Consider the following 25,837-nt stretch of genomic DNA (forward strand, 5'->3'; position numbering starts at 1 on the left):
GGCAGTCCCTTCCACTGAAGACCAGAGAGTTTCTGAATGAATGAATCACACTCAGAACATCCCTGAGTTTCCAGAGGGTCATTACACCAGCTGAGATCATAGACCAGAGGCTGGGACTGTCGGGAGGACATTAAAGGACAGGGCAGTGAGAAGCAGCTCTGTGCTCACATGTTCTGAACATCTCTAGTACCCGTGGAACTCTGCTCGAAGGCTGTCCTCAGCTGGGCTGCCAACATATCAGCACACACCATGTGCTATGCATCCTCAAGAACTCCAGGGCTGTCATGGCTCTTGCTCCTTACCCTCCAATATTTATTTATGTGTTTATTTGTTTGTTTGGAAGGCAGAAGGAGTGAGAGAGAAGGGGAGGGAGGGAGAGAGAGAGAGAGAGAGAGAGAGAGAGAGAGTTGATTTACTGGTTCACTCCTCAAATTCTTGCAACAGCTAGGGCTGGATCAGGTCACAACCAGGGACTGAGAACTCCATCTGGGTCTCCCACACAGGTGGCAGGGACCCAAGAATTTGGGTCATTACCTGCTGTCTTCCAGGCATTTTAGCAGAAAACTAGATTGGAAGTGGAGGAGCTGGGACTTGAACCAGCAGTCTGTTGCTCTGAGATGTGTGCATCCCAAACAGCAGCTTAACCCACTACAACATCTGCCCCACATAACTTTACTTATTGAGTGATTTATAGTTTTTATCTGTTTTATTTATCTGACAGAACTGACAGAGTGTATTACTCCCCAGGTGGATGTGTGTGAGAAAGCCAGCGGCTTAGTGGAGTCTTAACAGCACTCTGCCAAACATCTCCCTATGTTTTTTTCTATTAAAGATTTTTTTTTTTAATTGGAAGTCAGAATTACAGAGGGACAGACAGATGTCCCATCCACTGATTTACTCCTTAGATGGCCCTAATGACCAGGGTTAGGTTCGGCCAAAGCCAGGAGCCAGGAGCCTGTTCCAGGTCTCCCACATGGGTGGGAGCCCATGGAACACTTTGGTCATCTTCTGCTGCTTTTTCCAGACCAACAGCAAGAAGTTAGATCAGAAGTAGAGCAGCTGGGAGTCAAACCAATGCCAATATGGGATGCTGATATCACAGTCAGCAATTTTACCCACTAAACCATAGCACTGCCCTGTTTTTAAGGACTTTTCGATTTGAGAGGTAGCGAGAGAGAGAGAGCAAGCTCCCACACCCACTGGCTCACTCTCAAATTGCCCACTGATGGAAGTGTGCTCTCACTGTCTGTTTCCATCTTCCTCTATGTCTCTCAAATAATCAAATGCTCTTAGAATAAGAGCAGGCTTCTGAAAATGGCAGTCCGTCAGCCTCAGAATCTCATCCGGCAGAAGATGAATGCCGCCCTCAGGAGCCAAGGATCAAAGAGCTGACAGCAGACATCACTGACCACTTAGTGTCCGTTCACGCTGTGCTGGCACACACGATTCACTTCCTTCCTTTTCATCATTCCCATTTTACAGAGAGCAAAATTGAGGCTTAGAGCCACGGTCTCGCTTGGTGACTCTCACCTACTAGTAAGTACCTGATTTGCACTCAGACAGCGAGACTCACCATCCTGCAAAGCTGGAGTCCCAAACTGCCCAGCAGCAGGAAAGCCAATGTCCACTCTCTCCTGAGGACCAGGGAGCGGCATCCTTCACTCCTGCCCAACCTGCCAGTTCCTGAAGCCTTCTGTTGTCATGACGCTTGTGAGTGAAGGTAGGACACTCGGCTTGGAACGAAGCAGAAGAATCTGTCAGTATTTCCCCCCCAAAAGGAAATATTTATGTTCTAGATAGCTGGTTTCAAGTAGAAATTGTAAGGCTCTGCTGCTTCAAAATAATTGGCTTTTCAAATGCAACTGAAGGCTGAAGACACCCTAAATGGATATTTCTGAGATCTTTTTTTTCTACTAAGAAGAAAACCAAACCAAAAAAAAAAAAAAAAAAAAAGATTAATTCAGCAATCTAAAAGACAGAGTTCCACACTGACTTAAACAGTTGGCTCATCAGAGACACGGGCTGACTATTTTAAGCACTGTGAAGTTCAATATTTTCCAACAATTATCACGAAATGCTGGGGACTGGCACATCATGCCTCCAGAAGACCAGATCTGGGGCCCACACCGGGTATGGGGCTATGGATTGCCTAGGGAAGAAGGTTTGGGGATGTGTGGGAGAGGGACTACCAAGGGAGTATTACATAGAAGTAGAATGACTTCTGGGAGATTCTAAGGACCAGACCACTGCAATCATAGGTGAGAAGTAACTTTGGGAGGCTTCCACAGACCAGGCCACTGTGCTTGCAGGTAAACAAGAGAGCTAAAATCAAGTGATTGAGAGGAATGAAACCTGAGGGCATGTTGGGATCAGACCAGTGCACTCACCTACATGGGAGACCTATGCTGGGCTAGGTCGCATAACCCACCGCCTGCTGGCATACATGACAGTTAGCGCTAGGAGATCTGGCAGGGCTGAAACACAGTACATCCCAGTGAGTGTCAGGGCAGGGGATAGACCTGGTAAGGCTGGGTCATGACACCACCCAGCATGTGAGATAACAAGGTCTGGGGGCACATTTTGTAGAGTATTTGTGGGTTCACCTTTGTGGAACTGTAGTACCCCCTGGTTTACGCAAGAGCTGGGGCTGCTGATACACCAAGCTAGGCATGAATATGGAACTCACTGAAACTCATGGGAAATGGGGTTGGGAGAAGGCTGGGTTTGTTCAGGCTGCAGTACCTGCAGGCACACGCAAGAATTGAGTCTCAGGGTGGGCCAGACCACTGCATCACCAGCACACACAAAAGATGGGACTGAGGGTAGACCATGCCAAACAGAACCACAGCACCACCAGCACATGTGAGATCCAGGTCTAAGAGTATGCCTGGTGGGAGAACTTGTGGAATTCCTCTACTAGGTCACAGCTCCCATTGGTGAGTATGGGAGCTGAGGCTGGGGGAACTCGACACTAGGCTGGCCTATGGCATACATGTGATCTGGGTTTGGAGGGAGACCTGGCTGGGCAGTGCAGGCCAAGCTACGTTGGGCTGTAACATCCACCAGTTCACATGAGGACTGGAAATGGGGGCTGTAGCACCCACCAGCATGAGCTGGAACTGGGGGTAGGACAAACAGAATCAGGCTGTAGCACCCACTGGTGAATGCTAAGCAAGCCATACCAGACTGGGTCCTAGTACCCAGTCTGAGACCCTGCTTAAGACCCTTGGCTGGGGACAGCCCAGTAAGGGAGTTTCAAGGAATTTCCTGCTAGACCACTGCTCCCACTGGGAAGACTTGAGAGCTGAGACTAGGGACAGACAAGGCTGGGCAGGGTTGCAACATTTATCGGCCTGCATGTGAGCTCGGTTTGGTGGAAGGTAAGGTAGGCTGAGCCACCATATCAGCTGGTGCATGCATGAGCCAAAATAAGTGTGGGTCAGCTGGGCTTTGCATAGTATTCATCAGCAAGTGAAGGGACTGGGTACAAGTCTTGTTAGGTTGGAACATAGTACTTTCTGGCAAGTACAAGATCTGGCACTGGCAGTGGGCCTAGAAGGGAAACTGTGGGCACTCCTCTGCCAGGCTGAGGTTACCCTGCTGAGCATAATAGCCAGGGCTGGGGGTGGGCCAGTCTGGACAAGGCAGTAGTACCTTCGACACACATGTGGACTATGTCTGGGTGTGGACTGGGCTGAGTTAAACTGCAACACCCATAGGTGCGTACGAAAGCCTGATGGGATGTGGGACAGGCCAGACCAGTCTGCCATACATAGCAGCATGTGCAGGAACCAGAGCTGAGAGAGGGCCTGGTGACAGTTATTGGGGTTTTTTCTGACTAGGCTGCAGTTCTCACTCATATATATATAAGGGCTAGGTTTGTAGAAAGCTGAATTGGGCTTGGTCACAGGACCCATTGGTTTGCTGGAGGTGGGCCTGAGGGCAGAACTGACTAGGCAACTGCATTCACCAATGTGTGCATAGGTTGATGTAGATGATGAACTGAACTGGTTCCTGCACACCAGTCAGGTCTGAGGTCATCCCAGGTCAAGTTTCTTGGGTGACTACCCAGATGGACCACTGGACTCAAACTCTGGTCATGGGGAAAGATTACAGGATATGTGGTTTGACCTTAGAGTGCACATATCAGAACTGGGCCTCTCAGTTGCTGATGCGTGTGCAGTGGATAGGCTGCCCAGATGCACACAGCAGACATGAAAGCCAGCTCATTTAGGCCAACAGAGGAGTTTGAATGACTCACCAAAGGATGGAAAACAGAACAGGCTGGACTATTCTCCTAGCCAAGCTTTGCAGCATATCCCTGAGTGTGTGGCTGCACTAAGGTGGACATGGTCAACCAACAGGCCTTGGAAACATTTTCTCAACCCTGGAGCAATGAAACCAACAATGTCATGTCTCAGAACTGCCAAAAACCATTGATGTAACACCCTCTAAGCAATCTTCCCTACATCAGGATCTCCAAAATGACATCAAGTGGCCAACCCCCATCCCCAGGTGCTGATGTAGTTTGACAGCAAGGAGTGACTCTCTCCCCTTCTCCCCTCACCCCACAGATACACAAGAAAAAGAAAAAAATTGGAAACATTTGTCCCACCCACCTTTCTCCATGCCTCGACCCTTCCCACCCTTATTAGTGGACCACATGGACATATATCTCTTTCAATTATGTAAACAACACTAATAAAATAAAATTAAAAAAAGAAATGCTGGGCTTATCAAGCATGTAAGAGGGCTTTGTGCTTGTAGACTTCCTTATTCTGGCCCCTGGTTTGAGGTCACCCAGGGAAAGTCCAGTATCTGAAAGCTGGAAAGCAACTCCCAGGAAAGCAAATAGTTCCGCATGGAACCGGCTCTGTGGTAGATGTGTGACTGACATGTTTAAAGTCATCTCGGCTTGATTTATCATGAGTATGTGTTCCTCCAACAGGACAGGCGGTGATATCAAAATACTACCTGGTCATCTATGGTATTGGTCACAGTTCACCCCAAACCTCACCCTTGTATAATCCTTGTGCTAGGAATTGTGGGAAGCATAAAGGTAAAAGAAGTCTCTCTCTCTCTCTCTCTCTCCCCACCTTTTTCTTCCTCCCCACCCTCTCTCTTTCTCCCTCATTCTCTCTCCAGATGCTAACTGCCGAGTCCTCACCATATACTGCCTCCATCAGGGCAAAGTTCAGCCTCAGAGAGACTGTGTTGCTACAGGCAGGAGGGAGAAAGAGAGCTTTAACTGGGAGAACACATATACCATGTGAGTGAGTGAGTGAGTGTGTGTGTGTGTGTGTGTGTGTGTGTGTGTGTGTGTGTTGGGGGTGGGGAGAAAGGAAAAATTGCAGAGCAAATCCCTGCAGAAAAACCTAATCTCATTGAACAGCTCCTTATTACAATAGCTGGTTTTCTATTCAGGGATCTAGGGACCCAGAGACTCATAACCCACCCATTCTTCTGACTTGCAACTTCTAAAGTTGACATTCCAGCCAAATCTGGGCAGCACATAGGTGTCGCGGCCAGTTTCCACTCTTTGCTGCCTTCCAGAGGTTCATGGGGAACCACACAAATGACAGGCTGAGGCAAGCCTGGGTTCTAGCACAGACTTTGTCAATGCCAATGGCACCTATAGTAGGATCTGAGCTTTAGGCGAGAGACCGGTAAATGGTGATTTGTTCCTTAGGTAGAAGATTATTATAAGTATGAAACACTGTATGCAGGACAGGTATTGTGGTACACTATAGCTCAATGTAGCTTGCAACAACCACATCTCACATTGAAGGGCCTGTTTGAACCCTAGATACTCTATTTTCTATCCTGTTCCCTCCTAATGCACCACAAAATCAGCAGAAGATAGCCCAAATACCCGGGTCCTGCCACCTGTGTAGGATGTCAAGATGTGGTTTCTGAATTCTAGTTTCAGCCTGGCCAAATCTTGGCTATTGCAGGTATTTTGACAATGAACCAGTATCTCTCTCCCCCTCTCCTCCCAACCCTTTCTCTCTTTCTCTCACATAAATAAATAAATTTTGAGGTCTGCTTTATTTATTTGAAAGGTGGAGTGACAAAGACAGAGCAAGACAAAGAGAGAGATCTTCCATCTGTTGGTTCACTTTTTAAATGGCCACAATGACTGGGAGTAGGCCAGTCCTGGAACTCCATCAAGGTTTCCCATGTTAGGAGCAGGGCTCTGAGTACATCGACCATCTTCCAATGCTTTCCTAGAAGCATTAACAGGGAGCTGGATCAAAAGTGAGGCAGCCGGAAGTCTAAACCAACACTCACATGGGATGTTGGCATTGTGGAAGGCAGTTTAATTTACTGTGTCACAAAGCTGGTCCCATAAAATCATCTTAAAAATGAAACACAGCACACAGTACAGAAGACAAGAACAAGCAGGCATTTTCTGTTTCCCTCCCCTCCCTCAAGGCCATTCTGTTATTCCAAGCCAGGTTTAGAATTATTGGCCAGGACTTTGCAGTTAAAATTAAACAAACACTCCACTCTCCCTAGTGACTGCAACCACAGCCTGGGCTAATGTTATTCTTTCCTTCTTCTCAAGGGCTCTTTTTCTTCTTCTCTAACTGAGGCTCAACAGGCTGCCTTCAGCTGGACCTAAGATTGGAACCTAGGCCTGCAAGCATTTTGTTGGTCACACCATCCCCTGGTTTGGTGAGTCAGGCAGATCCTCTCTTGGGCCTCTAGTCCCCCATGCACACATATGCAGTGTTTACCAAGACAGCAGATTCTGTGTCATCTAAGAAAGTCACATTCAGATACTAGCGCTTCAACACAACAAGCTGTCACCACTTGTGAGGCCAGCATCTCATATGAGCACTGGCTGGTTTCCAGCTGATCCATTTCTGATCCAGCTCCCTGCTCATGTATTTGGGAAAGCAGTAGAAGAGGGCTCGTTTTTCGAGAGACCCTGCTACCCACACTGGAGATCAGATGAAGCTGCTAGCTCCCGGCCTTAGCCTGGCTTAATCTTGGCTAGTGTATGGTTATTTGGGGAGTGAACTAGCAGATTGCTCTGTCTCTGCTTGTCTGTAACTCTCCCTGTCTGTCACTTTGTGTGGCACATACATATTATATATATGTCTTAAAAAATAAAGCTATATTCCATTTCCAACCAATGTAAAAGGGTAAAATCACCTATAATCAAAATTAGCCCCCAGAATCCCTTAAAATGTCCATGAAGTATGCAATAGCACCATCTCACAAGGAGGTCACAGTCACCTCATTATCTCCTACCAGCAACCAGTTCACAGCTTCTTTGACTGCCAGGTAAAGAAAGTTAGCCTATGATTGGGGGCCATGAAGTGTGAGAATTATATCTGCACCCTTAAGCATTAAAATGACAAATAGAGGCTGGAAGAGACTTCAGCACATACAGAACTCTCCCACCTCCTACTCACCCACAGCACCTGCTTAGGCACAATCAGCCAAGCTACTTCAGAAGAAAATAACTTCCCTTCTCCCAATCTTGTCTTTTTCAGCTGTTTTTTGTTTTTATTTGTTTTGTTTGCTTATCTTAATTATTTCTGCTAAGTATTTACACAATGAATTCCAAATCAAGATTTGCTTTTGCACTCACTTTATCAGCACATATACTAAAATTGGAATGATACAGAGAATATTAGCATAACCCCTAAACAAAGATGACATAAAAATTCGTGAAGCCTTCTACATTAAAAAATAAAATTAAAAATTATTTTGCATTGCCTACTTATACAAAATTAATCACTGACTTTATTTTTAAAGTAAGTGAACTTGATTATCGTAGTCACTGTCTAGCCAGGAAAGTGGATGAGAAGACAATAAACACATGGGCACAAAAGGCACAATTGTATGGAATGAAAAGGATGGGTTTTTGGGAGATGATGAACATAGGGGAGGTGACATAACTAGGTATATTCTCACCAGAGCAACAGAGACCTGAGGGGAGCATCCCAAAGACAGTCTACATGAACAACCAAGTCTAATTTCACTAACTATAAAGCATTTTACTGCCTTAAACACATTCTTTATATAAGTAAGCAACACTTCTTCCTTACGTCAATTAGTAAGTCATGAGTTACAACTGAAGCAGAAGGCAAACTCCTACGAAATCATTAACTAAGGTATTATAAAAGGAATCATTTCTTCTGCCTAATTTGAAAATCTGTGATGAAAGAGCTTATTCACAGAAATCAACTTTTGGCAAGGCTCCTGTAAGACTCATTTTCTAACTGTAATAAATTGAGCTTATTTTAGGTCAGTGTCTAACGACTCACATTCCATTATTAGATTTGTATGCTGATATCACTGTATTCTTTCCATAGGAGCAGAACACATGAACCCACTCATCCACCTCAACAAATGAATCAACATCTCTTAAGAGGAGCTTTAGTGTATCTATGTGAATTCATCCTGTTGATTAAATGAATTCCCATTTGTGAGAAAATGAATCAGTCTAACATATATCCCTGGCTACTGGCACAACTACATCTCAATAGAGTTACTATATACCTATCATTATTGAATTATTGAGCACACTTGAAATGATGTAGAAGCTGGGCAAAGAAGCAAGCTATTACTTACAAACAATCATGAACTCACATGAATGGATCACTTGTTTGCATTTTCAATAAATCATCAGCCAACACTTCATGAACAAAACAGAAGTAGGTTGGACAACACTGCATTCAAAGACCACTTGAGTGGATAAGTCCTGAAAAGACACACAGACCCACTCCATGTCTGATGTACATACTCAGCGAGTAGGAACATTTGGTCAAGCCACTTTCAGAAAACAGTAGTAGGACATACCTTATTATTCATGGGGAGATAGCATGGTCATTTGCCACAACAGAATAAAACAAAAACAGATTTACATAGAGGTTAAGAAGAAGGACATCATGTCTGGATACTCTATTGTAGAAAGTGGATCTAACTGAAATTTCCCAAATTCTTTCAATTCCTGGTATTTTAATCTATCAAATACATAGGACACTACTGATCTCATAAAAATGACACAAGTTTTAAAGGATGATAACATATAAAGTATTTGGCATTCAAATAGGCAAGGACTCTATAAGGCTGATTTTACACTTGCCTGTGTGAATGAATTAACCCAGGGGCTCTTCACACTATTGCTTGCTCTCAATGAACTCTACTCTGTCTACATTATTTTCTCTTTTTGCCTCTAAAATTGCACACACTGTAAAGCAGGAAGTACAATGACCCACCCCCAGGAACCGAATCTTCCTATCCAGTTCCCTGTGCTATGGACTGACCTGGGGTGGACATGTGAATCAGTGCCAGTCAGTGAGAGGAAGGCAAAGCCTGCCAGGGAGAGTGTGTATGCACATTTACTAGATCAAAGAAGAGATCAGCAATTCACAGTCTCCCAAAGTGTGCAGACAGTTCTGATGTCAGAACTGAGAATCACCTTCCTAGAAAAATGGTTCTCAAGCCTCTTCACTTACTGCCCACTTTGGGCATTCTGTGTCCTGCCTACTTCTTTCCCTTAAAATCACAACCATTTACATGCAAGCTACATGGTAGAATCTTACTTTTTAGTACAACTAACTACAGTCCTCAGAAAGAACTTTAGAATTCACTTAGCAGATTTTTGCTAGCAATCTTTAATTGTGAGTAAAAACTAGTGTTTTATAAGGTTGTTCATTGCTCACCAAATAAAAGACTTTAATTTTTTTTTTTTAAAGATTTATTTTTATTATTTTTCATTGGAAAGGCGGATATACAGAGAGGAGAGACAGAGAGGAAGATCTTCCATCCGATGATTCACTCCCCAAGTGAGCGCAACAGGCCGATACTATGCCGATCCAAAGCCAGGAGCCTCTTCCGGGTCTCCCACGCGGGTGCAGGTTCCCAAAGCTTTGGGCCGTCCTCGACTGCCTTCCCGGGCCACAGGCAGGGAGCTGGAAGGGAAGCGGGGCTGCCGGGATTAGAACCGGCGCCCATATGGGATCCCGGGCGTGCAAGGCGAGGACCTTAACCACTTGCGCCACCGCGCCGGGCCCAAGACTTTAATTTTTATATCAGGTCATAATCAATCAAGGGGATCATATGTCTGAAGGAATGCTATTTGCAGAAACATTGAACTAGAACCGGATCATGCTGTTTAAGTCAACTATGCACATATGTGAAAGGTGTGTAAACTCGTGTGGGCTCATCTTCCATCATCCTCAATGGGAAGACCAGGTACTGCCAGACACATCCACTCTTATTTCCCCCTATTTCCATCTTTACACGATTTCTCTCCCCACTACTCACATTTTATTTAGCTTTCTCCTGACTCCCCCTTTTTCCATTTATTTCAGAGAAATTTCTTTTTCTATCTCCCTTTGGAAAGACAAATACTAGTAAAATCGTTAAGTAAACTGAAGTAATTAAACTACATGAAATATATTCTCCCAGAGAATTACAGACAATAAAGAACTGACATCTTCTGAAACTCTTGAGGTGCCCAAGAATCCCCTTGAGAATGTCTTAGCATTTCCACGAAACAGCTGCCCCTTTAGTGCCTGACTAAATGCACCTCAAGCAAATGCTCCTGAAAACAAAAAAATGCCTCTCCCCTTCAATTATTGAGTTCTGTTTATTTCATTGCTAGACTTCAAAGATTTTTTTCCCCCAAATCTGTTGGAAATGAATACTAATTTATTTATTTATTTTAACTCTCATGAGTTAAAAGATATGTGTAGACTGAGTTGGGAACATAAACACGTTTCCCTTTAAAGTCTAAGCCACAGATCATCTTGGAGCATACTGCTGCAGTCTGGCAACTAATAATGATACCATAACCTGCTCTCCTTGCATAAAGTAGGCACCATCAACCGTAATAACGACAAAAGGAAGACAAACCCATGCATCCCAGAGATGTGACTTTCCATTTTTAAGGCACCATGTGGCAGACATGGCTATTAAGTTTCTTAAGAGATACAATTTGTGAAGCCTATTTTTAGATCTTATCATATCCTTTGAGGCCATTTCAAAAAGTCTGTGGAAAACATGGAAGTTAAAGTTTATTTTCTTGAAAAAGTTTTTACAAAATGCATGCTTTTTCTCTCTGTGTGTGTGTGTGTGTGTGTGTGTGTGTGTGTGTGTGTGTGTTTTTAACCACGTGCCATGTTCCATGAACTTTTGGGAGACTCCTGGCACATTTGCTTCTTTCTGAATCCAAATGGCTTCACTGAGCGGCAGTGAAAAGCAACCTGAAACAGATAAAAGCAGGAAGCCAGGCAATACCCACAGCAATGAATGACGACAAACAAGCCCAGTTTGAGAGGGCACTGGAAAGTGGCATGTCCTGACACTCCCACCTTATCCTTCTCCAGGCTGGTGGCCTGGGAAACTTTTGTGATACAAGCATAAAAAATTATGCTTCAAAAGCTTTGTAACAAGCGAATACTGGGGAGAAACGATTCATTATCGGGGCCGATGCTGCGGGGCACAGATTGAACTGCAACACTTGGCATCACATATGAACACACCAACTCCATTCCAACTACTGTTAATACATCTGATAAAGCAGCAGAAGATGGGTTCCCCTTTGGTTCCACATGGGAAGCCCAGGTAGAGTTCCAGGTTTGGTCCAGCCATAGCTGTTGGGGCCAAGAGAGGAATGAATCTCAGTGTATGGAAGAACTCTCTCGCTTTCTTCTTCTCCCCTCTCTTTCTGTATAACTCTGCCTTTTAATCAAATAAATAAATAATTTTAAAAATGCATGTTTCTTTGTTTAAAATCATGACACAAATATATTTGTTTGTATGAAGCATTTAAAGTCCACCCCCAACACAATCACACACACACACACACACACACACACACACACACACACCAGGAAATGGGCCAGTATATCCCTTCTGTAGATGTCTTTTTCATCATTTGAAATCTGCAGCCACAGTTTGCAACATGATTTCACTCTAGACCGATAAGCACCTGTCTCAACCTTCCTACAACACAGCCCCTGTAGATCATAGAGCAGTGCCTCTGTGATTTCCAAGTTAACAGAAAGTGGAGTCTCAGCCAGTGTGAGAACCTGGCCAAGATTCTCAAGTTATTTAATGATGGTGTTATGACTGGATCCAGGTATTAAGCTCAGGTCCAAGGCTGATTCCCTCCAGACAAGTCCTGAAGTCACAGCCACATGCTCTCTCCCACTCGGGTTTGCTGCTGAACAACATCCCAAACTGTTTGCAGGGATTGCTGTAGAACTTCCAAAATGCGTCTGCTCACCCAACGTGCAGAAAGTCAATCACTGATTAAAGAAAGCAGGTATTTATTGCAAAGGCCAGAGCAAGGAGCCAGGCAGTTATTGCTGTATTCCTGAGGCTTCCCAAGAAGTTAGGGGAGAATGTTCTTATAGATTGAATTGGGGCTGAGAAGTGCATGATCATCTTGTGTCCAAGTTCCCTGTGGTCAGTCGAGCTCGTGACCTTTCTTTGGTTGGTCAGTGATGTTGCACTCTTTAGGGAAGTTATGATGACCCAGTGGGTTCCAGCAGGAATAGGGATTATATGGGTGGCAGTTACATTCTGCCCAGATCTGGAATTCTCCTACACCAATCACCCCAGGACAACAGTGGTCATCAATTTTCTCATCTATTTGAGAAGCACAGGATTCTTTGAGTCCAGTGACTAGAACCTTACAAGGCCAGACAGTTCACTCTTTTATGTCAGTGAATTCCTTTTAATAAAGGACAGGCAGGGACACCTTAGCTAAGACAGACAGCCAAGAGGCTGAATACTGCTTTTCATTATGGGTTTCATTTTCAGGTTCAGAGCAAGGCCCATCCCTCCATCTCTAGACTGGTGGTTATGACCAGACAGACATGCCAATAAATGTCCCCCTTTCCAGATGTTAAGCAGCAACTAGTAGAGTGACCCCCCAGGATCTGCTTTGGAAAAATATGGCCCTGGTCTCTGTCCATAAGTGATTTAAAGGGTATCTCTGTGATGTGGCTGGTCCTGTGACAGTGAAAAAGAGGCTTGTGGGGCAGCTGCGTTTGACTGACAACAAAGACCAGAAAAGCAGAGAAGGTAGGAAAGGGATGGGGTAAGAGGAAGGAGTGAAAATAGAGAAGAGACAGAGAGGAAAGAGAGAGGGAGAGAAGGACAGGGTCAAGGAGAGAGCAAGGAGAGGGAAAGGGAAGAGAAGGAAGGGAGGATGAAAAGGAGTGAAGAAGAGAGATAGGAGTTCAGGGGAGAAGAAGACAGAGGGGAAAGATAAAGGAGAGTAAAGGAGAGGAGATGGGAGGGGAGAGAGACGGATGCAAGGAAAGAAGGAAGGATGGATAAGGGAGATGGGCAGAGGTAAAAGGCAGGGAAGTCATTCCAGTGCCTGTTGGCACTCCCCCTGGGTGCAGTCCCAGCTCTGGCTTTGATTTTATAAGACACATCTTCACCCTAGAACTCACCCCTGTCTTTACCTAGGCTGGCTCAATCTGGGCTCTATTTCTGAGAACCCCCAGCTCCTGAATAATACATTTCTCATGTATCATGCAACAATGAGTCTGGTATTATTTTACTCTTCAAATCTGATTAAGCTGCATGGCCAGAGGATGAATAAGGGAAAGGCACCTAGGTCTAGCAGGAAAAACATTAAATTAAGAAAAACTATTTTTACATTTTTTTAAAAAAAATACCTGTAGTTACAATGTGCTCATTATAATCAATGCAATGTGGCATTTTGTGTTTTAAACACAAGATCATTTAAGAAAAGACCTGAGGCAGATGCTGGGGTAATGTCCAGGCAGGAGATGAAGGGGAAGCAAGGGTAGAGGCCTTAGGGGACACAGGAGTGCTTATTGCGTGAGGCCACTGGCCCTTTCCTGATGTAAGAAGACAAAGGACAATCACTGTCCATTTACTGGTTTATACAACAGGCTAAACCAACCCCAGAGTAACTTTACTTTCATGGTGTGAAGTCTTATGAAGCAGGAGCGTGCCTTTTCCCCTGCTTAGTGCATGGTCTACAACAATCGATGTCGAATGAATGTATGAATAAATAGCAGTCTTCAAGAGATTTCTTTTTCTTTATTATTTTTATTATTTTTTTTTTTACTGGAAAGGCAGATATACAGAGAGGAGAGACAGAGAGGAAAATCTTCCGACCGATGATTCACTCCCCAAGTGAGCGCAATGGCCGATACTATGCCGATCCGAAGCCAGGAGCCTCTTCTGGGTCTCCCACGTGGGTGCAGGTTCCCAAAGCTCTGGGCCATCCTCAACTGCTTTCCTGGGCCACAGGCAGGGAGCTGGAAGGGAAGTGGGGCTGCCGGGATTAGAACCGGCGCCCATATGGGATTCCAGGCGTGCAAGGTGAGGACCTTAACCACTTGCGCCACCGCGCTGGGCCCTTCAAGAGATTTCTAAGTGAAGCCTCCCAACCTCAGCTCTCACCGGAGCTCAGATAGAAAGGATGTGTAAGGAGTGGAGGCAGGATGGAGTGCACTCGACCAGATTAAACAGCAAATGCTCCCTCACTCCACCATTCAAGGAAAATGAGTTGGCACCTGCTACCAGACTAAGACACCAGGTACTCCTAGTTTTAAGGTTGTGCCTGATTCCCCTGGCAGTTCATTAGGCTACTGCTTGGATTGACAGTGCCAGGAGATGGAATTGGAATCCATGCTCAGAATGGGGACAAGGGACACTTTAGAAATGATTTGCAACTGGGAATGTGGAACAAGATGCTCTCAATAACTTAAGTCAGGATGCTGCGTTCGATAGAGGAGTTCCTGGGGCAGTGGAGAGCACTGCTGGGAGTCACTTCAGGCAGCAAACTCTGAAGTCAATGAATTCCAGCAGGCGACACTAATTGAAATATCCAGGCAGCTTCCACAGCTGCTCCGGGACAGAATATTTCAGTAATGAAAACCAGACTCCTAGAGCCGCCAGTGGATGCTGTGTAAACTGCTGCTTAAAGGGAACATCAAATCCACTTTCTCAAGTCATGCCATAGATGCCTTCCAGGTCTACAACTGAAGGAGTAGGCCTAGTGTACCGTAAGTCTTGGACCATAAGATCAGCTCACAAGCCAGATCTCAAGTCCAAAGAGCAGTAACTGCCCCTTACAGTGACTAGCACCTTGAACGAGAAATGTTGGGAAGACAGCATCTTCTTTGAAGGTTCCAAGAAACTTGGAGATTTGTTGACCCTGAATGATTTCATCTCCTCTGCCGAGGGCAAACAGGTAGCAGGAAAGAGGCCGAGACTGCGCCCCAGTGTGGAGAAGTTCAGATGCTCCTGGGATACCTGCATCCCACATTGTATGCTTCTGGTTCCAATTTCCTGCTAACACACACTCTGGAGGCCATAGGTAATGGCTTAAATACTTGGGCCCCTGCATCCCAGATAGAAGATTCAAATGGAGTTCTAGGCTCATGGCTCAGCCCTGAGCAAATGCTAACTGTTGCAGGCATTTGGGGAGGAAATCAGAGGATGGAACATCTCTACTTGTCTGTCTCTGTCTCTGTGTCTTTCTATACTTCAAAACAAATACATTTTACAAATAAGTAAATAACCAAACACACTGAATGAGATGACAACATCCCATCTCCAGAACAACTCAGGCAGACACAGTAGAGGGGATTCCCCTGAATGAGTCCCCCTAAACTTCAGACTTAGTGCCAACAAGCTCAAGGATTCACGCGACCATGGAAACTCCAATCATATCAATTTCTGTACTCCCAGGAGGTGTAAAATGACTTGTAAGAAGCAGATCCTGGGGCTGGTGCAATGACTCACAATAGTAATCCTTTGCCTTGCAGTGCCAGCATTCCATATGGGTGCAGCTTCCAGTAGCAGCTGCTCCACTTTCTTTCCAGCTCCCTGATTGTGGCCTAGGAAAGCAGTGGAGGATGGCTCCAGTCCTTGGGCTCATATACCCACATGGGAGACCTGGGAAAAGCTCCTAGTTCCTGGCTCTGGATTGGCTCAGCTCTGGCTGTTGCAGTCATTTGGGGAGTGAAAAAGGAGATGGAAGATTTCTCTCTCTGTAATTCTGTATTTTAAATAAAATTAAATAAATCTTCAATAAAAAAGCAAATTCCAATGAAGTATACACTTGGGCAGCTTAAATTTTTTAATTGTATTTGTATTTGAGTATAATTTTGATATTTAAAAATTCTAATAAATATCCTAACTGCTTTTTATCCATTCCCTCTAAATTTCCCAGCCCCTTCTCTACTTGTTTACAGGTATTAGTAGGTACATATATATTTCCATGTCAGTTCCCATTGGCTGATTTCACCATTTCTAATTGCTGAATAATATTCCATATTCTGATACATCACATGTCACTGCTTAACCTGTTGAAATGTTTCCAATTTTTATCACTATAAATAATGCTAAACTAAACAATATCATTCATGTTTCCTTGTGCAATGCTCTTATTCAAATTTAACAGTTTTTAAAATGTATTTTTACAGCTGGAGGTGTCACGATTCCAAATGAATCATGATGGTTGATTTCTACTATAGACAGCTATAGTTACAGAGAGAGGAAAGAGCTTAGTATGTGCATATATACATACAAAATGCACACATAATTCAGAGTTTAAAAATTGTAAGTGTGTATATCTATGTGTGTGTGTGTGTGTGTGTGTGTGTGTGTGTGTGTGTATGTGTGTGTAAACCATAGGAAGGGCTCGGTAATGGATGTAGAAGGAACTGGCCCTGGCACATGTTGTTTTTCTGGCATCACGTACTCCTGAAGAAACAGAAACTTTCGTAATAACGTGACAGTCATGAGGGTTGGCATTGGGGCATGGCAGGTGAAACTCGTTTGGCAGTCTGAGTCTCGCCTGCCATGCTTTGGAACCAGATCCCTGCTAATGTACCTCGGAAGGCAGCAGGTGATGGTTCAGTATTCAGGACACCATCACCCAGTTGGAGATCCAGATGAAGTTCTAGGCTCCTGATATTGACCTGGCCTCTCTCCCCCTCTCCTTTTCAAATATACAAATAAATATTTTTAAAAACAAATAAGATACATGAACAGAGTCCTAACATCAAGTTGACCAGATCCCAGCCTCATTTACCAGCCTGAGACCCAAGGAAAGGACCCTTGCTCTACCTGGTGATCCCACCCTCCACCCCACAGAGTCCCTAAGCCATCACAAAAACCCAGCATGCACTTCAGGAATGACCCTGGGTCTTTCAATTACATTGCTTTTTCCCTTGGGTTTCATCTGGATTCTACGAATATGAAATCCTTTTTGAAACTTTCTTTCAGGTGAAGTTTTAAATGCCCTGAAGAAATGTAGTTGGGACACCAACAATGATGGATTTAATACTATAATCCCAGGGGCTGGGGCAGTGGCACAGCAAACTAATCCTCTACCTACAAGTGCCAGCATCCCATATGGGTGTCAGTATGAGCTCCAGCTGCTCCACTTCCTATCCAGCCCTCTGCTTATGGCCTAGGAAAGAATGGAGAATGGTTCAAGTCCTTGGGTCCCTGAACCCACATGTGAGGCCTGGAAGAAGCTCCTGGTTCCTGGCTTTGGATCAGCTCCACTCTGGCCACTGTGGCCATTTAGGGAATGAACTAGTGGATGGAAGATCTTTCTCTCTGCTTTTCAAATAAACACAAATAAATCTTTCTTAAAAACCAATGCAACCTGTGTTGACTTGTCTCCTTCATTTCCTGCATTTACATGTCCCGTAAATGCTCTGTAGGGGGTTTCATATTTGGATGAAACAACATGTCAGCATTTCTGAGTTAGGAATGCATCACTTCTCAAACAAAATGTAATGTTCCTAAACTTGAAACTCTGTAAAAAAGGTTTAAAAGATAAGGATGAATTTCCAGTAATTCATGGTTCTCTCCTCCGACTGATCACAAAAATGAACTTGAAACCTACGTGATCATTTCCATGGCAACCAGATTTTCCAAGTGTAGTGCTGAATTCAGACTTCTCTGAAGCGCTGGGGAGGGGAAGGCTGTGCCATAGAGAACATCAAAGTTCAAATCTTAATGATGCTACCAGGCCTGTCAATATGGGCGTTTGTAGCTCTTTAAGTCTTGCTTTGAAAGTGGGATCAAATAAAGTTTCAAAACCATCATTCCTTCACACTTTGAGATTTTCCTTTACAGGATTATAAATTAAAGAGGTGTTATGACTGATCAAAAATTTTTGCATTTTCCTGCCTTTTTATTAAAAACAGATACTGAAAACATCGTAAAATCAATGTTTAGCTAAAAGAGTTCTTATGAGACAAACAACTTTATAGCCAGCACCCAATTAAAAGTACACAGACACTACCAGCCACTTCTGGAGGCCTTGAATATGCTTTGTGCCTGTTTCAACTACTTTCCCTCTGCTCAAAAGGAGCCACACTGCAGTTTCCATATTATTAAACCTACAAACCCTGAAGTTATAAGAGGTAGTAGTTCAACTGCTATCTTCACCATTTAAAAAAGTATACAGAAGTGGTTGGCATTAGCTGTAACGGATTACACCCCTGCCTATCATGCCAGCATCCCACATTAGCACTAGTTTGAGTTCCAGCTGTTCCGCTTCCAATCCAGCTTTCTGCTAATATGAAAACAATGGGAAAGTGGTAAAAAACTGTCCAGTTACTTCAGCCCTTGCAGCCCTGTGGGTGACCCAGGAGTTCCAAAGTCCAGCCCCTAGAGAGTGAATGAGCAGATGGAAGATCTGTCTCTTTTCTCATTCTGCTTTTCAAATAAGTAAAATAATTGTTAAAAAGATTGTAAGATATGTAACATTTTCAAAAGACTTATTTTTACCTTTTTTGTTTCACAGCTCCTCATATTTCAGAAATACATTCATTACTTTATCTGTTCTTGTCTCTTGTCCAAGAAAGTGGAAGTCGAAGAGATGCAACAAAATTTCTTCCACTAGAAGGTGCTACATCCTTCTATATCCTCAGCTGGCATGGCACTGCTTAATGCAGTACACTTATCAACGCATTTCTATGAATGAAATCACAGATGCACATATGGGAAACCCACATAATGACTCCTTTACCCTGCTGCGTATCACAAAAAGACCTGGCTTAAATTCAACCCCCAAAGGTTGCCAGAAGTACTGGTGAGTGGTAGTTTCCAATACAGTGAACCTGTATTTCAACAGCTACTTTTCCACTAACAACCAAAGTCCATGAAATTGAGGGAGGGGGCCAAGAACATTTGGAAAGACAAAGGGTCCCTGTTTCCAAGCAGAAATGAAATACAGCTGGTTCACAGCTGTACTGCCTTCCTTGCTGCACGTTAAGTCACAACACAGAGTGAAACTTTCAATGGTCACCACTAGAATATTTTGTAATTCTGATTTGTCTGGGCTCTTTGGTCGCCAAGTATTGGCTTTCTAGATTACATTTTTTGGGGGTCAATATATACTGTACAGTTCATCAGAGAGGCAAATTTCCACAAGCCTTTATCATCTACTTTTACTTTTTTGCTTATTGTTTACCAGGTTAAAAAATATGAGGAATAGATTCATAAAGATATGTGAATTCTAATTCTGGAGGTTTGAATTTTGTAATTAAACCTGCCCAGCTTGGTGCTTCACAGCTATTTCGGGGTTAACAGGTTGGCTCACGTACCAAGCCTATGTCAAAGATAGCAGGGCACATGCATGGGGTGCGTCAGGTTTCAAAGAGTCCTCAGATCAGGTCCATGGGTCAGCATCTGCACCCAGACATCAACCAAACAGCCACAGATATGCCAACTGGAATGATTTCATATTTCAAATGTCTGCTGTCTCCTACATTTTAACCACAGATTTCTAAGATCAGCTCCTATTCACTAGAGAAGTTTTTGTGGCACATATTTTATTTGTATCATTTGAAGTGCCTAAGATTTAATCCTCAAAATTATGACCCGCCGATTTACAAAATTCAGTAGAGATGAATACTTCTAGTTGAATAAAGCTGAGAAGATACTGCATCTAACCTTTTTTTTTTTTTTAATCAGTACAACCTCCAAACAAACTGATCAGCTGCCAGTTCAGTTTCAGGTTTAGTGATTAGCATGGGATGGTCTTTGAGAACACAAGCTCTTAAACCAGACGGCACCAGGATCAGGAAGCGGATTTGGCAACAGTCTAATTCCCTAATGTCACTCCTCTGATGTCATGGAAAAAATTTCCCCTGTTTGCCTGATCTCCCATTCCTCAACTTTGTCACCAACTGAGATTCTGCTCACTTCTCTGTATCCGCTGATGACTGCATTCCTTGGCTCACAGTATCCACATGAAATCCCACCATCATCCTGGGTGACTTCAGTGTTTGTGTGAGTGACTCACCCAACTCCATTCCCACCGTAGCCTGACAACCTCTTCTCTAATGACTAACTGCCATTCTCCCCAAGCCTCCATTCCCAGGGCCTGAATAACCGACATTCTCCCCAAGCCTCCATACCCAGGGCCTAAATAAGCTCTATTCTCCCTAAACCTGCATACCCAGAGCCTAAATAACCTCCATACCCAGGGCCTAAATCTGGCATGAGATGTTGAGATGCAATGGTCCAGGCTTCAACCACAATGACTCATCTCTACTTCCCTGTCTCTAATTGGTGTTCTCATCAAACCTGTTCTTTGGACTTTACCAGCCCTCTCCTCTCCATCACCTTCTACTTTCCCCTATCATGGTTCTGCTGTTGCCACCTTCACCTCTTTTCAGCCAATGGTTATGTGAACAATCAACTACAGCCACTGTCTCCCTATATCCTTAACTTTGCCTCTTCATCCTTTGGCTATTGTCATCTAGCAAGTATGAAGTCAGAGTTAAGCCCAAGTCCAGGCTCTTGGGTAGGATGCCATGCCACAGTCTTCAATCTCAGCTGGGCTTTCAATACTGTCCAGGAATGTCCATACGTGTTTCTTGTCATCTCTCTAGCCACAATAGAAAAAGATTTTGCCCTGAGCATAAACTCATGCTTAGCATAAACAGAAACTGGATGTATTTTTCCTACGTGTCTTGAATTCCATCAGGGATCCTAGGCCATCATTTATTCACCCACCAATCTGCACTTTATCCCTTTCCTTTAAATCCATCATCACTCTAAATTTTCCCTTTCCTTTCTCCTCAGATCTTGTGCTCATTAGTCTGATTTGGCCTCACTGACAAAGGCCAGACTTTTGGTAACACTGTGGCTCTTTGTTTTGGTGGAACTGAAGTCTGGCCTTGCTTGTGTATTGCAACAGCTGTTAATAACACCAGGCTGTTTAACTTTGTCCAGAGCCATTTCTGCTTTGACAGTGACCGGCTCTCCAGATTTACTCTCCACTTCCTCTGCTTCATCATTGTTCTCTCCTGCCTCTGTCCTCTGTGGGCTCTGCCAGCACGGGAACCTGGGCAAGTGATGCCACCGAAAAGAAGACATCTCCTTATTCCATCATAGCCACACCACTGGTAGAGCTAAAGGCTTCATTCAGTACCTCTCCTGCCTCTTAGCAACTCCATACATTCTATTGAAACTGATGTTTTTGTTCTTTTCAGGACCACAGTGACCTCTCAGATGGTATGTTCAATGAATGTGGCTCAGACCTTGTGTTAATTGTCCATCAGCAGGGACTGGCATCATGTACTACTCCCTCCTCCTTGAAAAGTTCTTTCATCTTCATCCACCACCAGGAATGCTGCCTGTCTCAATCTCTTCTATCTCTCTGGCCACCCTCAACCCTTACAAGTGAGTCACCAGGTTGATTTTATCCTCTACATTCTCTTAATGGAGCTGTCCAGTCATGATTCGATGCAGCTTTCTGAAGTCCTCAAACCTGATCGCCTTCCTGAGATTTCTACCTACTTGTTCACAGGATTCCCAGGCAGCTCACAAGTCTATTGCAAAGACATCTGGATTCCAACCTGTTCAAGCAAAATTCATCACCTTTTCCCAAAATACGTTATTCATCCTGTGTTCAACATCAACCATCCACTCACCCATGTTATAAATCTGATTGTGATTTTCATATTTCTATATCTCTGTTGGTACTAAGATCTGTCCATTTGACCTCCTCTCCCACCACGCCTTCTCTAACTACTCTCCCACTTCCATCTATCCCTATTTCATTACTGGTTCAGTATTAGCATAATCACTTCTAAGTGATCTTCGTTTCTACCTCCCATTTCTTTCAGGTGAAATTCTCTTCTATAAAACAACAACAACAAAATGTACCTCCAACCAGGTCATTTTCTCAGAGTCCTTTTACTCACAAAATAACATCCAAACTCTTTATCCAGCAGGACACACACCTTTTCATCATGTTTGCTCACCATTCTCATCTCACAATTTCCAATCTAGTAACAGGGAACTCATAACCAAGTAATATAGATTAACTGTTGGTGGATGAGTCTCAGGGTCAGACATGCATTCAAAATCTAGCATCCACTTGCTAGTTTGCTAATCACCCCCTGGGAGCACCCCAAGCATCTCACTGCCCTATATAGTCTTGCAGATATTCCTTCCTCATCCACCTTTTCCTGAATTATCCTTGCATATAGTAAGCCATCCACACATACTCTGCAGGTTAGTGACTGAGAAGAATGAGAAAATTCTTAAAGCAACAGGAAGCCCGTTTCTTCCTAGGGCTAGGAATTGCATTTCTGCATATGTTTGTGATGAAGTCCCACATATGGGTTACACACACAGCCCAAGAAGCCTCCCCACCCCCAATCATGTTCAGAGGCAAAGAACGCATCCAGGCCTATATTTTGAGGTTTCTAGATCTTCACCCAAGAACTGCCTCATTGACATCTGTATGTCAAGAGAACACTGAGGCACATGTGCATTTATGCTTCTATGTACAATGGATGAGAAAGTATGGCAATTAAATACAACTACATGGAATTTCATGCAATGGTAAAAGTGTGCACCACATACCTCCTTTTGTGTGGCATATGCTTACTACAGCCCAAGGTGGAACTGGGAGCTTGGTTGTTACCAGCGGCATTCCAAATCCCCACCACACTGAGTGATGGGAGTCAGAGAATGAGCCATGTCAGCTGAGTGGCAATGTTTACACCGAGTTACAGGCCAAAGGTAGGATCAGGTTAACCACAGGGTCAGAATGTCAGAAGGTAGAGTCCTAAGTTGGCACAGGAGCAAGCAGGGAATCATCCAGGAGGATCCTGGGGGATTATCATGGATCATCTTGTGGTGACTAAGGCTATTACCAATTGGGGAGCAGAATGTGGCATGTTGTACTGCTCTACAAATCTCATATAGGATAGATGTATAGAGTTTGGCTTCCAATTTTTCCTGGGAGTTATGGGCTGCTGAAAAACCCAGATACCCTGGAACAGTTCCCATACCTCGGGGTTACTCCGAATAGCTTCCAACTCTGTAGTATAAACAGTATAAACAGCTGTCTAGGTCAGGACTAGCAAACTCAGGCCTTCCAGGTTACAGCTCATCACAAGTCCTTACTGCCTACTATTGTTCATCTCCATCTCCTTAAAGGGAGAGCAACAAACAGGAAACTTACTGACCTCGTGGTGCTAGACATTAAGCAGCAGCAGTAAGTCAAGTGCTTATTCACTAAGAGTAAAGCAACTAGAGGCTATTGTGCATCGCTACCAACTGCAGCTGAAATATGACCACTTTTTCTAAAGCTATGATTTACACATCTCCCTAAGTTCCGAATTAGATGGGTCCCAGTTCATTATAGCCACCTGAGTGATGGGCAATCTTACAATATCATGTAGATCTCACAGCTCTTGACAAGTCAAGTCCCAATACCCACTCAGTGGTTTTTCTCTCACTTTCTGTGGGAAAACTTCCAGAAAAATCTGGGTCATTGATAGTCTGCCACTTGATTTACTGCAATGACCAATGTCTAACTCAGCTTTATCTGATCTGCTCTGGAAGATGTTTTTAGCCGCTGCGGGCAGTCCTGTTAAATTGTGCAGACCTGCAATCATTTTTTAAAAAGCACTCAACCATTAAAGATTCGATTTGGTCTGCTTAATCTGTGCTGACCTCACTTCATTCTGCAAGGCCACGGCCTCTCTATACCACAACCTCCTGCCGAAGCTTTCCAGCTGTGCCTTGGATTGTGTTTTCTCAAGCACTTCTGTATCTCTTATCTCATGCTACTTAGACAACAGGAGTTGCTATTTTCAACTCAAGGATGGGGGCACTCAAACATGGCAAGACCATCATGTAACAGGGCAATGATGTTGATGCATTAAAGTCAGGATTCATGGCCTGGTAGAATCTCATGTCACCCTGCAACACTGACGTAGCATGCACACCTGCCCTATGGAAGAACAGTGTGTGAGGCCAAGGGTGAGGACTGATGGTTTCCCTTCATCCTGTCTTGATTTATGTGAAATCTGGATGACAGAGCTATGAATGAAATAAACATGGGCTCTGCCAAAGATGAAACAACGGTGTGCTGGTATGTAGAACTTCCATCTGCACGATGGGAAGAAAGCAGATGTTCCTCATCAGCCCTCCCTTATTTCCTCTGCCCCTGCTTTTCCCAGTTCCCACAGCTGGACCAGTCAGTGGCCCCTCCCTGCACTCAGTCCTACCCTATGCCTAAGCCAATTCACACCATGATGGGAAAAGCACCTCCAGCAGAGACCCTCCCATGTCCTTCCCTTTTGCTGCCCACTAGATTTACAAGAAACTTGAGCCCTCAAATCCAGACTCTAGAACTCAGGAGGGGAGATTTGGATTCCACGCTATATCACTGTATCACCTTCCTTGTGGTTCTGTCTGGTCCACTGCCTACTACATCACTCCTGTCTCAGACGGAAATGCCCTGATGCAAGATACCTTCAGCTCTTGCCAATTCTCCTTTTCTGACCTGGACAGATCCTGGCTCCAGATGACCACTGCTCTCTCCCTGCCTCTCTTTAACAGCTCCTGCCCCTCTGGCCAGATATCCTGCGTATCAGCATTCCTATTATTGTGAACAACATTGTTGATGCCTTGACTAGTGGTTTCCAGCTGCACATTCAAATCCAGGCTTACAGGCTGAACCAGCGACCATGTTCATGCATAGTCTCCACTGCCAGTCCATCAACCTCACTGGGATTAATCCATAGTGCCTCACATTTAGTTTCTTCCAGATACACTATGACCTGCTTTAAGAAAATGCTACATACACAGCAACACCAGCTGTGCTTCACATACAAATTTGCTACACACAATCTTTTTAGTATAGCAAATTTCCATCTTGAGTTGGAAATATTTTTTTTAAAGATTTATTTTTATTATTTTTTCATTGGAAAGGCGGATATACAGAGAGGAGAGAGAGAGAGGAAGATCTTCCGTCCGATGATTCACTCCCCAAGTGAGCGCAACGGGCCGATACTATGCCGATCCGAAGCCAGGAGCCTCTTCCGGGTCTCCCACGCGGGTGCAGGGTTCCAAAGCCTTGGGCCGTCCTCGTCTGCTTTCCCAGGCCACAGGCAGGGAGCTGGAAGGGAAGCGGGGCTGCCGGGATTAGAACCGGCGCCCATATGGGATCCCGGGCGTGCAAGGCGAGGACCTTTAACCACTTGCACCACTGCGCCGGGCCCGAGTTGGAAATATTTTTAAAGTTAGGGGAAAAAATAAGGAAAGAGGAGGTGGGTGGGGAATGCAGGCAGGAGCGAGAGTAGTGGGAGGTATCACAAAGCTCTTTACTATGTAGTGGGATATACATGAAATTGGTCCACTTAATATAAATAATAGTGATAATAAAGAATTAGTTTTTAAAATGAATAGAACATAATATTCTTTTCACAGTGATTTCACCTTATCATCTGTTCCCTGCCCCTTGCCCACCTCATGCCTTCACTGTTTTTTTCCAACCTCTTGATATGGAGATCAATAGCTGTACACACCTTCAGTTTTC

General features: G+C 44.2%; 1 protein-coding gene and 1 non-coding gene across 2 annotated transcripts in view; one reads left to right on the forward strand and one right to left on the reverse strand.

Annotated features, from left to right (window-relative positions):
- The window catches only part of LOC121172437 (paralemmin-2), a 138,898-nt gene that overhangs the window by 88,284 nt on the left and 24,777 nt on the right, over nucleotides 1–25,837 (reverse strand). The gene's annotated exons all lie outside the window — the stretch shown is intronic.
- LOC121145211 lies at nucleotides 7,596–7,702 on the forward strand. The gene has a single exon (XR_005881988.1). It is a non-coding gene; the product is annotated as a U6 spliceosomal RNA (small nuclear RNA).

The sequence above is a fragment of the Ochotona curzoniae genome, unplaced genomic scaffold (genome assembly GCF_017591425.1).
Source record: "Ochotona curzoniae isolate NIBS_2020 unplaced genomic scaffold, NIBS_Ocur_1.0 scaffold_3208, whole genome shotgun sequence".
NCBI lineage: Eukaryota > Metazoa > Chordata > Mammalia > Lagomorpha > Ochotonidae > Ochotona > Ochotona curzoniae.